Consider the following 15,216-nt stretch of genomic DNA (forward strand, 5'->3'; position numbering starts at 1 on the left):
CATAATACCACATCTACAATGAAGTGAAAAGAAAAGAGGTAGTTAAATGCCCAATTTAAATGCCCAATATGTAATTTCTTACATATTTGCTTTTATTATATTATAACACGCCGATAATGAAAATTAATTAACGAATAAACAAATCTATTTGTTGTTTGACAGTTGTTTGACCAGTCAAAGAAGGAAGATATTTTAAATCAGTCCATTGCATTTTCATCGATCCAGCTGCATAAACGTCGCATTCGATTTTCATTTTTGTCAGTCCCTTTTTACGCAATTTGGCTGTAGTCAATATATTTAAGCTCTTGGGTATCGCTTTCCTTATTTCACTTGGTTCACGCCAGCAAGATAAGTCGATAGATAGTACAAGTGATTTTATATATTGAACGAACGGTTCGTGTGTTTCGGAAGACGTATATTTGAAAGAGTGCATATGCATGCGTCCAGACGTGCTTACTGATGTAAATTTTCTTGTATCTGCGCGTTTGCACACCTGTGCGCCGGCACGCATGTGTCTGTGTGTGTGTCTATTTGTGGGTGTATATGTCTGCCTGAATTTAATGTTGGGTGTTTGTGCACGTTGCATCTCAGTGAGATTCGAGGTTTAGTGAATATTTAAAAGCATACATTAATACACGCGTGCGTTCAAATGATTTATCATACGAGTGTTTGTCATAGTCGTGTCATATATACCAATATACTTATATATGCGTATTCCGTATCTTATGTTTGCGCATTCCCATTACCTAGCATAAACATATATAAGCTTGTGAGTGTGTGTGCGTGTATGTGTATGTGTGTGTGTGTGTGTGTGTGTGTGTGTGTGTGTGTGCACGCGTATGTACCTGTTTGTGTTACGAGCTTTCTTTTACATATTCATGCAGTTAAACATATATTCAGTTTATCTATTTCGTATTCGTTACATTATCCTACGTACATCGGATGACATTTAAATATTAATCTATCAATTTTCTCGATTTTTTCTTCTTTTCTGTGTTGTCCAACTCTTTCCATAATTTGTTGCATATTATTTCATTGTATTTGTTTAGTCTTTCGATGGTTTGTATCGATAAAATATAAAAAAAACTTTATTTTCGTGGTGAATTTTACTTATGTATGCAGTGTTGTTTTTCTGTAGCGAAAAATAAGCTTGATGCATCATATCTGGTTATATCAACTTTTCTTTTCCTCCATTTAAGCCGGATTTATACTCCCCCTCCCATGCATATATCATTGTATTGAATTCTACATATATTTATTACTTACTTCAATTTGATTATTATAAGAGAATTAACTGGCTATTTCTCGATAAGAATTTTAAATAGCACACAGGAATGCAATTCTATACGATTTGTAAGAAGACGTGACTAGCAACTTTTGTGTCAATGATGTACTTTAGTTGGTGTGGTAGCACTGTCTCTGAAAGAGGCGAAAAGACGTTGATGCCTACGCTTCTAATGTTGGCTTCAAATTTTGGCACAAGACAAGCAATTTTGGGGGAGATATAGGTTGATTACAAATAGTAACCAACTGAAAGGGAAATTATATAAAGGAATTTCGGAAGTGAGTGATACTTTCATTGTTGCAGTTGAATATGATAGTACTTTTATATTGCTAATTGTAGAGCTTTTAGGGAGGGTTCAGTATTTGGTTCATTATTACCTAAACATAATCTTATAGTGAATTTACAAGATTAATACTTGTGGAAACAAAGTTTTTTTTTTCTCACTTAAAGACACCTTTTCGTAAACTGCTTCGTATTTGAACAATGTGTTTCAAATAAAATCTACGGAGGCTCTTATACATTTGTGACTCATTCTGCTCCATCAGGGCTCACATTGTGCTAAACAATAGCTGCTGCTGCTGCTGCTACTACTACTACTACTACTACTACTGCTGCTGCTGCTGCTGCTGCTGCTGCTGCTGCTGCTACTACTACTACTACTACTACTACTACTACTACTACTACTACTTATAATAACAATTGTCCCCAGACCAGAAATTAGGAAGGGAAAATGGCAGTTTCCATGGAGCCCTGTACTTCACAATTACATTAATTTATCGATCCTGGAATGATAAATAGCAATAGTGAGTTTTGACTAAGAACATAGGAAACAAGATAAAAATACGATAGGACATTTTTTTCGCCTCTATACCGCTTATACCAATCAACCGCCCATTTGTGTGATTCTAAGGCAGGAGGTCAACAGTTTCGAGGTGATTCTGCTTTATTCTTTCCATCCAGGAGAAGTGAAAAACAAGTTTGAAGTCGGTGGGGTTTCAATTCGGGGCGCTGTGAACCATACGATTGCTGCAACGTAATGTATTCGATCTACTAACGACCGTGTTACTTGGCTTTTAGTTAAGATATAGGAGATATCAGTCGAGTGAAAATTAGTCATATTTCTTAGACTAATAAAGTTTCTATAATTTTTCGAAAATTACATGAATTTGAGGTTGTAAAATCAATGGATTTGCGGATTGTGTTGATATTTGAGAAGAAAGGGAAGAAAAGCAGAAAAAAAAATCATAATTTTATTCACATAAAATTTAGATGAAAATTTCAGGATTATTATTAGTGTTGGTGGCAAATACACTTCCTGCATATTACATTCTAAGGTAAACATAGTCAAACTGAAAGACAGCCATTCAACTCGATCATTTAGAAATAACAGCGACATCTTACTGAAACTCTGTTTTACATTCTTAAAATGTTTTGTATAGTGTACACCGGGGAGCCGTATTTCTAAATGGCGATAATGGTTTAAAAGAATTTAATGGTATTGGCGATAATGGTTTTAAAGAATTCAATCGGATATTAATTAGGAGGTAATTTTTAGCAAAATTATTTTTTCTCACTTAGGTACTTGTCCGAAAATTTTGAGGCAAGTTAGCAAGTTGGTTAAATCAAATCTAGAACTTGACTGGTACGTCAAAGATAGCCATGACGGGATTTGAACCTAGAAAGTCAATAGTCGGTAGAGATACTCTAACTATTTTGTCCGGAGCGATAATGATTCTGCAAGCTCGCTGCCTTCTTTGGGCTAAATACGAACGTAAAGCATTAAGATGTAATCATTAATCCTTGCATATCAAACAAACCATTCAAAATCCACATTTAGTTTGCAAGGGACATTTCTCCATTCTACCTCTATGTCACGTCATTTCCACCTTATGATTTAAGATGTATGTAACTTTTTCTTTCTACACAACGGAGCAAAATGTCTTTGGACAAGCAGGAAGCAATTTATCACATATTTTTAATTAATGTTTTTGTTGTGAGATAAATTATCACGATGGCAATCAAATTGTATTCGAAACCGTTAGTTAACTTTTACTTGAAATCTAGCCAAAATTCCTTAATGCCATCTCTGATTTAACCTTGAAAGTACATGGAATGCAGCGGTAAAGAGAGGGAAAATTAATGATTAGAGAGATAGAGAGGGGATATCAGTTGAACTACCGTAACAATCAATGACGCATTGTTATCAAAAGCGTAAAAGCTTTGATTAATAGAAAAGTTCGAGCTCTCAAGCTATGTGTCTTCTTTCTTCTTTTTTTTTAAGAAAGTGATTGTAATATCGTTACCCATTATAGAAATGTGTTAGGATGCTGCAGCAAAGAGAGCCTCATTGCAAGTTATCAAAGAAAGATAACAATCGAAACTCTCCACGCCAACCATTATTCGAGGGAAAAATACAAGAACATGAAAAGATGAAACATGAAAACGAGAAAAAACAAGAATAAAATGAAAATAAAATATGAATAAAATAAAATAATTGAATAAACATACTATTAATTTTGGCCTTAGTTGCTGTCGGGAAAATCCTAAATAGTCTTTAGCTGTCCCACTTAAAGCGTAAGCATAAATGTATAAGTCTCTATAACATACTCGCTAATGGGAGGCTTAAAATGAAATCGGGCAAATACCTAAAAATATCTGGTATTACAATGAATTAAAACGAAGGATAAATAGGATACCTACCTACCTAACTATCTATCTATCTATCTATCTATCTATCTATCTATCTATCTATCTATCTATCTATCTATCTATCTATCTATCTATCTTTCTATCTAATCTATCTATCTATCTATCTTTCTATCTAATCTATCTAATCTATCTATCTATCTATCTATCTATCTATCTATCTATCTATCTATCTATCTATCTATCTATCTATCTATCTACATATATACATGCATAAATACATACATTCATACATGCATTCAGAGCTAGTATAGAGAATGGATCTCGGTCGATTTTGATTTTGAAATTCCAGTTAAGGCAGAATCGTTAGCTAGCAGTGCAAAATGATATTTTTTGTTCCTTGAGATATACAATGACTCACATTTACACTCATATACGTACGTGTTCATGTGTTTATAAAATATAAACATATACATACATACATACATACATGTATATATATATATATATATATATACTAAGCAATAAGGGTTTAGCAACGAGTTGCCTTACCACATACCGAATTTAGAAATAGCAGTCAAAGGGTTATAGCTATTTCTTCTACTAAAAAGGGAGATCTCAGTAAAAACAGCATCTGGAAGGCACAAACGGTAAGAGAGAATGAATTGACTGCAATCTATCATACTAAAAAAATGTATGATAGATTGCAGTCAATTCATTCTCTCTTACCTGTTTGTGCCTTCCAGATGCTGTTTTTACTGAGATCTCCCTTTTTAGTAGAAGAAATAGCTATAACCCTTTGACTGCTATTTCTAAATTCGGTATGTGGTAAGGCAACTCGTTGCTAAACCCTTATTGCTTAGTATTACTTAAATTTTCCTCGAATGAGGCTTTTACATGCCGAAGACTACTTGGTGTAATTGATAATTTTTCCAAATTAATTAATTTCACCCTTCATTATTACGGATAACCATATATATATATATATATATATATATTATAATATATATATATATATATATATATATTATATAAATATATATATATATGTGTGTGTGTGTGTGTGTGTGTGTGACCTCGTGTGCACCGTTGGCGACTTTTTTCCTCTGTCTTCCCTTCTCTGGATCTTTCCTTCTTCTATATTCCCGACAAAGAGCGCCGCTCGAAACGTTAAACCCTCCCTCTTTCCTTCTTTCCTGAGCGTCCAATAATACTATATTTGTTCCACGTCCTCTCGTTGTTTTTTTTGTGCTTTCTTGTTTGGATTAACTTTATACACACACACACACACACACACACACACACACACACACACACACACATATATATATATATATATATATATATATATGGGAGTATAACTCCAGAGTTACTGGGAAAAATTCAATTTAGTATTATATCAAATTTCACAATATAAATATATAATATATAAATTAGAGAAAAAACACTATTATGTAATTCAAACAATGATAGACATAAACCAAATCATAAATAACAATAAAATATATTTTTATAAAAAATATATTTTTATTAAATTTTTTAAATTTTTCATTTATGATTTGGTTTATGTCTATCATTGTTTGAATTGCATAATAGTGGTTTTTTTCTCTAATATATATATATAATTCGTTTATAGTAACATTCGGGTTGTGCAAATGATTCTAGCTAGTGAGTCAGTTTTTCGAGGGAGCAGCATGGTTATACCAGTATAATGTAGGATAAATATTATAATAACAGTAATCATAGCATGGGATTTATAAAATTTTAATACACCGGTACGTGCGTTTCCACTAATCACATGCTTTTAATATGACACCAGAATCGGTATCCTTGAGATTAGTACAGTATAGTCCGTACGACCTGCGGCATTCTGTTGATCACAAGCATTGATTCATTTCATCAGGTGAAACTATATTATCGGAGGAATCACAGAGGGATGTTTATCCCTTCTTGCCAGTATGATGGCTAATCTAGCTATGTGGGTATTTCTGTATGTACTTGATAAGGGGGGGGGTAGTTGATGGGAATAGGGGAAAGAATAGTAGTAATATGGGGCTGGAGGTGTGTGATGCTGTTGGATTTATTTGCTATTCATTCTGTAGATTTTAAGGATGGTCATTCATTTAGCAGATTTAACGATAGGAGTATATTTCTTGCTCTATTTCATTCAAGACCTGATCTCCTCAATAAATTTTGAACCCAAGAGATTAGCTGCTATATAGTGGGGTTTGTTGACCAAACTGATTAATACCAACCCTCTTATACTCTTTTACTCTTTTACTCTTTTACATGTTTCAGTCATTTGACTGCGGCCATGCTGGAGCACCGCCTTTAGTCGAGCAAATCGACCCCGGGACTTATTCTTTTGTAAGCCCAGTACTTATTCTATCGGTCTCTTTTGCCGAACCGCTAAGTTACGGGGACGTAAACACACCAGCATCGGTTGTCAAGCAATGCTAGGGGGACAAACACAGACACACACACATACATATATATATATATATACATATATACGACGGACTTCTTTCAGTTTCCGTCTACCAAATCCACTCACAAGGGATTGGTCGGCCCGGGGGGTGACTTTTTTAAACTGTTTCTGTTGTTATAGTGCGTTTCATCTTAAAAATTGATATTTTCATTTATTTGTTTGGGTTCTTTTACTATTCTATAATTCCTTACTTCTTTTCGAAATATTATTTTCCAGAGGAAATTAAATGAACTGCTTCAGATATTCAGGAACGCAACTGGAATATTAGAACGTGCAGAAAAATACAGATACACCGAACTTATAAACCAAGCAGTTATATAGCAAATAGAAGTACACACCTCGCAACACACTTGATAATATAAATAAGAATGGACTCGAAATAGTTATGAAGTTAGGTATACATGATAAAACTAGACCTTACAGACATATAACACCTGGAATAAGCACAAAAAAAAACAGAAGGAAAAATTCCATGATAACCCAACAGTAAGATTTATATGCCCGTCCAAATCAGATATAGGTATAATTAGCAAAGTAATAATGGAAAATATAATACCTAAATTAAAATGTGTAACCAACCTCATATTGTGGTTTAACACCGATGAAATTATCACTTGGTTTAAAAACCTAGAGAACAAAAACAATACCAATTTTGATCAGTTGGACATATCGAACCAGTCTATAAACCCATTTCTACTAAACGAGGCGCTAAAACCAACATTCGACCTAACTAGGGAACAAACTGATATAATTTTAGCAGCTAGAAGTAATATAATAGAATACAGAGGAATGCTATTTACTCGATTGGATAAGTTTGATTCATTTGGCATAACGATGGGGACTATCAAGTCTACGCAAATCACGGACGTAGTAGGCATACACTTATTAACGTAAATAGAACATTGGCTAACGAATATGGGGTAGGATTTTATAGAGATGACGCATTGTTCACTAAACACAAAATTTTCAAATTAGAAATAGAAAGGTGCAAGAAAAACTCAAAATTCTTAAAGAACGTTTGATTAGAAATAAAACTGAAAACATCACAAAGTGGTAAAATTACTTGACACAAAACTCAGCCTCATTAATGAGAAATCTGAACCATTCAATAAGTCAAATGAGAACTTAAAATATAAGAGTCGAGGATCCAATCACCAGGAACATATATTGCGATGCACACCAAGAAGCGTCAGTAATAGAATATCTAGACTATCAACGGATGAATAGATATTCAATATGTACGCCGAGTATTACTGTTATTATCATTATTATTATTATTATTGTTATTATTATTATTATTATTATTATTATTATTATTATTATTATTATTATTATTATTACTTTTTTTATACATACATACATAGGCGCAGGAGTGGTTATGTGATAAGTAGCTTGTTTACCAACCACATGGTTCCGGGTTCAGTCCCACTGCGTGGCATCTTGGGTAAGTGTCTTCTACTATAGCCTCGGGCCGACCAAAGCCTTGTGAGTGGATTTGGTAGACGGAAACTGAAAGAAGCCCGTCGTATATATGTATATATATATATATATATATATATACATATATATATACATATAAATATATATATATATATATATATATATATATATATATATATATATATAAATATATATATATATATATATATATATATATATATGCGCGTGTGTGTTTGTGTGTCTGTGTTTGTTCCCCTAGCATTGCTTGACAACCGATGCTGGTGTGTTTATGTCCCCGTTACTTAGCGGTTCGGCAAAAGAGACAGATAGAATAAGTACTAGGCTTACAAAAGAATAAGTCCCGGGGTCGAGTTGCTCGATTAAAGGCGGTGCTCCAGCATGGCCGCAGTCAAATGACTGAAACAAGTAAAAGAGTAAAAGAGTATATGCAGACTACATGCATACATACCTACCTGCACACACACGTGCGTACGTGCATACATACATATTTGCGTGTGTACGTACATAGAAATAGCAACAAAAGAAAAACTGGGAGAGAAGATTAGATTGGTAGATAGATAGATAGATAGATAGATAGATAGATAGATAGATAGATAGATAGATAGATAGATAGATTAGATAGATAGATAGATAGATAGATAGATAGATAGATAGATAGATAGATAGATAGATAGATAGATAGATAGATAGATAGATAGATAGATAGATAGATAGATAGGTTTCGACATAAAAACCAACGGCATGGTTAAGAGAATCAGGTGGTAACAGAAGAAATGCATATTCTTGGAAACTCGTGCACAGACATGAATTGTTGTAATGCTGCATACATGCGGCTTCTGTTTAGTGTCAGAACTCTTCCTGACTTTCTTTTCATGTCTAACATCTCTTATTTTCCTGTTTTTCATCTTTGAGACATGTTATAGATTTAATAACGTTTTATCTTTTCCTAATTTTTTCCCAAAGATGAAACGATATTAAACAAATCAGAAACCTTAAATAACTATAAATATGTATGGTTACTTCCCCATAGCTGCATATTTTTAATCTACACTAGAGAGAAGTTTTAAAATGTCGATATTGACTATTTCTTTGTTTGTTACTTTTTTGCACTTTTGCTATTTTTTTGTTTTCAGAATGTCTAGCAGTACGTTTGGTATACGTTATCAAATTCAGGCTAATGTCAAACTTCAGTTAATTGTTATATTTGCTGTAAAGTACAAAAGTCTTTCATTTAGGATTTGTAATGACAATGACTGGATAAATTTTTTTATCTACATGTATCAAAGCAGAGGTTCATCCCTAATAGAGATACAAAAATCGAATTGAGAGGATTTGGAAGTACATTTTAAAATATGTCATTTAGCTAATCGATTCATAATTTTTGGTATCTTTAGAAAAAAACAACAACACTTTGTTATGAAGCACAAGACTAGATTTTTCAACTAAATCTGATGTCGCTACACTCCATAGCATTGGAAATGAAATTACCATATCTTTACTGAATTATTTAAGCTTTGTCACAGTCTTGACACGTCATGAGCTAACTACGAAATCTATTGTAAACTCCAGTCCATCGGGAAAATATTGATAATTCTTTTTTCGTTTTCACAAGGTCCACCAACATGAAAGTAATGCATTTTTACATTAATAGAAATCTATGAATTTATACAGCACGTGCATAATTGAGTGGATCAACAACGATTACGTGCTTACTAGTTATTTTGTCCATGTTGGAGTGGTGAAAGTTAAAGTCTTTATGGGATATCACTAAAAATTCTATAGCATGTAGGTGAGTGGTCTGTATTTGCGACAACTCCCCATGGAACCACCCTCTAAATAATGCAGCTAAGTAAATATTTTGCAGTAATATTTCCTTATATTTAAAGTGTCTTTTTAACTGCTGTCTCTAATAGACATGAATTACGAAATTCAATTGATTAATGAAGCAGTATATAAACACACATACATGCATATATATGTATACATATATATATATATATATATATATATATATATATATATATATGTATGTAAGTATATATATATATATATATATATACATATATATATATATATATATATATATATATATATATATGTGTGTGTGTGTAAGTATATATATATATATATGTATGTATATATCTATATATATATGTATATATGTGTACATACATGCCTGCATCCATGCACATCTACATGCATGCATGCATACATACATACTTACATACATACATACATAATATACATAACTACGTCCGAGTCAACGTGAAGATCTATTTTGATTTATGTATATTTAAAAGAGAATGTGATAAGAAATCTAAATAAAAGATATATCAAGTTAAGAAAATGAATTTCACATTTTTCTACAAATCTTCTGTACAAATTCTAATTCAATAATCCCATATATACTCTAAATCTTAAACTAACCTTTTTGTACTGTAATTTAAATTGCATTTTTCCGATTAAAATACTGAATTTATGAATTTTTTCCTTTGCGCTAGTGAAATTGTTTACTTTTATTATCCTAATACCCACGATGCATAATACAGTTTTTACACAGCAACCCCAGCATGATTGTATCTGCTTGGTTAAAACGTATTACAGAATAACACCCGCTCATATAAACTCTAGGTACTCGGGTTTTACATTCCTGGAAATAAATACCCACTGTTTCTTTCCAGGACTCTTGTTTATTTATAATTTCTGTTACCGACTAAACAAAATAATGTATTATGTTAGGTCATCTAAACAGGAATCTAGAAGAATCCTGAAGCAGATATAGTATGGAAGTTCGCATTCGTTTCTATATGTGTATCTCCTGGAATTCTGCAGATTAAAATTTACAGAACTTCTGTGCGTGAGAGAAAGAATGAGATAGAGAGAGAGAGAGAGAGAGAGGGGGGGGAGAGAGAAAGAGTCTAAGGAATACTATAAACAAATAAGGAATACTATAAATAAATATAGTAATTTCGAAAATTTTCTTTTATCAAGTGACATGAGCAAAATTTGTCACTTCCTTATAATCTTGATTTCAAAGAGGGAAACTATAATGAATTCGCTGCTATGTCATGTATATTAATAGTCGGTCATCAATTTTATTTGTTTATTTATCTATTTATCTACTTATCTGTTTATTCATTTATTTAACATATTTCAGCGCAAATATACATGCAGGCATATCATACGACACAATTATATCTGTTTCCGTAAACTGTAATATAACCCTTCGTGAATTTGCGGCAAGAACACTTTAATGACAATTGTATAGATGGACCACTGCTTGTTACTGAAAAAATCACTACATCATTCATCGGATCAATTTCTAAAAAAATTTTATAAATATTAATCTCATATCTATCTCTAAATAATGTTCAATTAATTTTTCTCATAATCAACCATAAATTATTTTAATAAAATTATTCTTGAACCTTAGAAATGGACATTGCCATTACCTCTAATTCAGACAGTTCTATAACAAGTAATAGCCTATTAGACAGCGCTACGCAGCGTGAGTAGTGTCGCCCTTTTGGGAAGACAAATATCTAGGGGACACGATGGAAGGTGCCGTATTTTTTTTATTAGAAATTTAATCGTTTAAACTTATACACCAATTTTTTTTACATGGTGTAAATGCTTTGTCGGGATTAGGATATGCGTGAGACATCGAGTTAAAAGTGAACAAATCACGCGTGATAATGTGTCAGTATAATTTTATTATATACAACTGTGTCTTCTTTATTAAATTCTATTACAAAAATAATCATAGAGGACACTTTTCACAGGAATATCTAAATAAACTTTCATTCTGGATGTGAAAGTATAGGAACGGTCATACTAAACAACTGCACAAAATTAGTTTTCGTGCGATGAAAAGAAATAAATTAATTATTTTGGAAAACGAGACGACGTAAAAGTTGATTCTCTGTTAGGAGACGCTGAACAGTAAAATTCTGAGAATCAAACGTAACTCATAAAAGAAAAGAAGCTTTTAAGTACCAATGGATCTTATTTTCACGCATACGCAGTCGCTGTAGTTCACACATTACCCTACTAAATTAATTTCATTGAGTTTTTTTTTATTTCCTTGTTTCTCTGTTGTGACACGAAGCACGTATTTTCCCTTCTTCAACCTATCCATTCATATAAGCATACACGCACACATTCAAACGCACATTCACATACACACACACACACATACAAACATATACACACAAACACGCACACACATTCACACACACACGAACACACACGAACACAAACACGAACACAAACACATACACAGACATATATATATATATACACACACACATGCATCTGAACTAAACAAACAGAGATTCACTTTGAAATCAAAGAGTCTTATAAATGCAGCCGTATATGTATGCAGCTATGTGTGCTGGTGTGTAAGTGTGTGCGTATGTGCGTGCATATGTATGTGTATCTGACAGCCAGATTTCGTGTGCTTTCGCTACCATAAATTAGCGGTCCGGCAAAAGTGACTGACAGAATACCTACCAGGCTTTTAGAATAAATAAGTACTGTGGGCTATTCTTTGGATAAAAAAAATTCTTCAAGGTAGTGCCCGAGCATGGCCACAGTCCAGTGACTGAAACAAATAAAATTTGAAACATATATATAAATACATAGATAGAATGAGATTATGATGTATGTAGATCACGAGAGCGATAGCTTATAATAGCAGAAGAACGATAGAGAGAAAATATCGATAATTACTCAGGTCAATAGATTGGTGGATAGTTGGAAAGGTAAATTTTAGTTTATTCTTATGTTATATCGTAAATCAGTTTGTGTGACACACCGTGATAAAATAAATTAGCCTTTTGTCTCTATTGTTTTTTGTAAACTTTCCCAACTTTTGGCATAACAAACATGTGCTGTCTGTTCTTAATGAGACAGAGAGAATCATAACTCATAAAATTTCTACACAGCGACAGTTTAAATTAGCAGATTTCACAATGGTTATTATGCTTGAATAAAACATAAGCATACATAGAAGAAACAAACTCTCATACAAACATATAATAATAACTGACATAGGTATAAGACTAAACTAGAGTCACATAGACACACATATATATATGCATACATACATAAATATATACACACATATATACACGTAGATACATAAATACATACATACATACACACAAATACACACACACACATATATATATACATATGTATATATATATATATATACATATATATATATATATATATATATATATATATATATATATATAATATATATATATATATATATAGATATATATATATATATATATATATATATATATAGTGTTTGTGTGTTATTCTGTTTTTTTAAGCTAACCAGAAGAATGTGAATTTATTGGATGGCCAACTTATATGCGCTTCATAAAACGTAACTGTTTGATTAATGGCTTCCTGTATCACTTGATCATCAGACAGGAACACGTTGACCAGTTACTTTGCCGCCAAATTTGCTTTGTTATTTTCTGGCTTTGCCGCCATTTTATTTCGTTGTTTTGCCGGCATTATTATAGTTTGCTTTACTTTTTTATAATTTTCTTAAAAGCCACCTGAGAAACCAATAAAACTTTGACCTTGTGTTATATATAAGAATAACATTCACAATAATAATAATGATGATGATGATGATAATAATAATAATAAATAATAATAATAATAATAATAATAATAATAATAATAATAATAATAATAATAATAACAATGAAAATGATAATTAGGATAATGATAATTATTATTACTATTACTATTATTATAATTATAATTGTTATTATCATTATTATTCTTAACGACAACAACAGAGGGTTTACATTGAGAAAAATAAACGTTCAGGGTGGCATAGGACAACACATTAAGTGGTTGTGTATGTGTGTGTTGATGTAAGTGTTTTTGCTTGTAAACAGGCTTAACAGAAAAAAATTTATTATCATTATTATTATTATTGTAAGTCTTTAAAATATTGGCAAGTCAATATTTTAGGAGGTGAGGAAATTTTAGCTCAGAACGTAAAGAGCCGGAAGAAATGCCGCTAGTCATTAAGTCCGACGCCTTAACAATTGTGCCAGCTCAGTGCATTAAATATAATAACGTTATTATCATAGATTCTATCCTCCTCCTCCTCTTCTTTCTCCTCCTCCTCACCACCACCAACAAAGGTGAATTATCCAAATCCCAAAGAATGCCTCTCAACACAAGGCTATGATTCTCCCCCCACTACTTCTGCTTGTGATCAGTCACAAGGGAGACGCTCATCTGGTTGAGGTTAAACAACTGACAAGCAAATCTGTGGTATTGAGTAGAATATTTGCTGTAGCACATCTTTTACACCAAGACAACATGATGTACATGATAACACTTCAATGAGTTGAGATGAGAAGCCATGAGAGCCAGTGTCTGGTACTGCAGCAGGGTATTTATTATTATTATTATTGTTGTTGTTGTTGTTGTTGTTGTTGCTGCTACTGCTGCTGTTGTTGTTATTACTCTAGACGAAGAGCGCGATTCTATTGTAATAAATATTTTATAGGTTGAACAATATTTCGACAGTAAACCTGTCTTTGTCGAGTTCAAAATAAGAAGTTATAAAAATTCAAAATTATAGAAATTTAAATTTAAAGTATGAAAGAGAGAAACCAGTGTCCACACGCTAATGGAATGACATCATCAGACTTTAAGATTCAATTTTATAACAGGCGAAAAGAAAAAGACAGAAAAAAAAGAGACAGAAAGAAAGAGGAAAGAAAAAAAGGAAAGGAAAATATTTAATTAAACAGTTTTGTATAAATTTGATCATTAATCTCCATTTTAATCATTTCTCCAGGGCGTGATGTTAATAACCGCAAGCATATTTCTCTTCATGCATTTTGAGAAGTGAAAATGAAGTAGATTCAGACTATTTTCTGAGAATATGCACTTTGAAGTCTTTTTCAAAATTGCAGCCGTTTAAAGAAAAAACTGTTCAGCAAGTTCTGTCGAACGGCTGTTATTGTGCCTGACGTCATATCTGTGCCCATTAAATCTTTTGTTTAATTGTTCAGTTGTAGAACCAAAATAAATCAAGTTGTGTTTCATGCATTCTGCCGAGTACACCAACTGGGAATCTCTACATGTCCCAGCTTCGGTATAAATCGTAGCATTTCTGTTATGATGCCAAATGGAATTCACTTGACTCATGTTGTTGCACAGTGAACAGGTCTTTCCTCTCTTGCGGCTGTTTTTCAAGGTACAGCGTGTAGATACTCCAATGTTCGTTTTCTTGGAATCAGAAATAGAGGTCAATAATTCTCTTATAGTCTTATTCCGTCTAAAG

This window comes from Octopus sinensis, linkage group LG5 (assembly GCF_006345805.1).
Source record: "Octopus sinensis linkage group LG5, ASM634580v1, whole genome shotgun sequence".
In the NCBI taxonomy this organism is placed as follows: domain Eukaryota; kingdom Metazoa; phylum Mollusca; class Cephalopoda; order Octopoda; family Octopodidae; genus Octopus; species Octopus sinensis.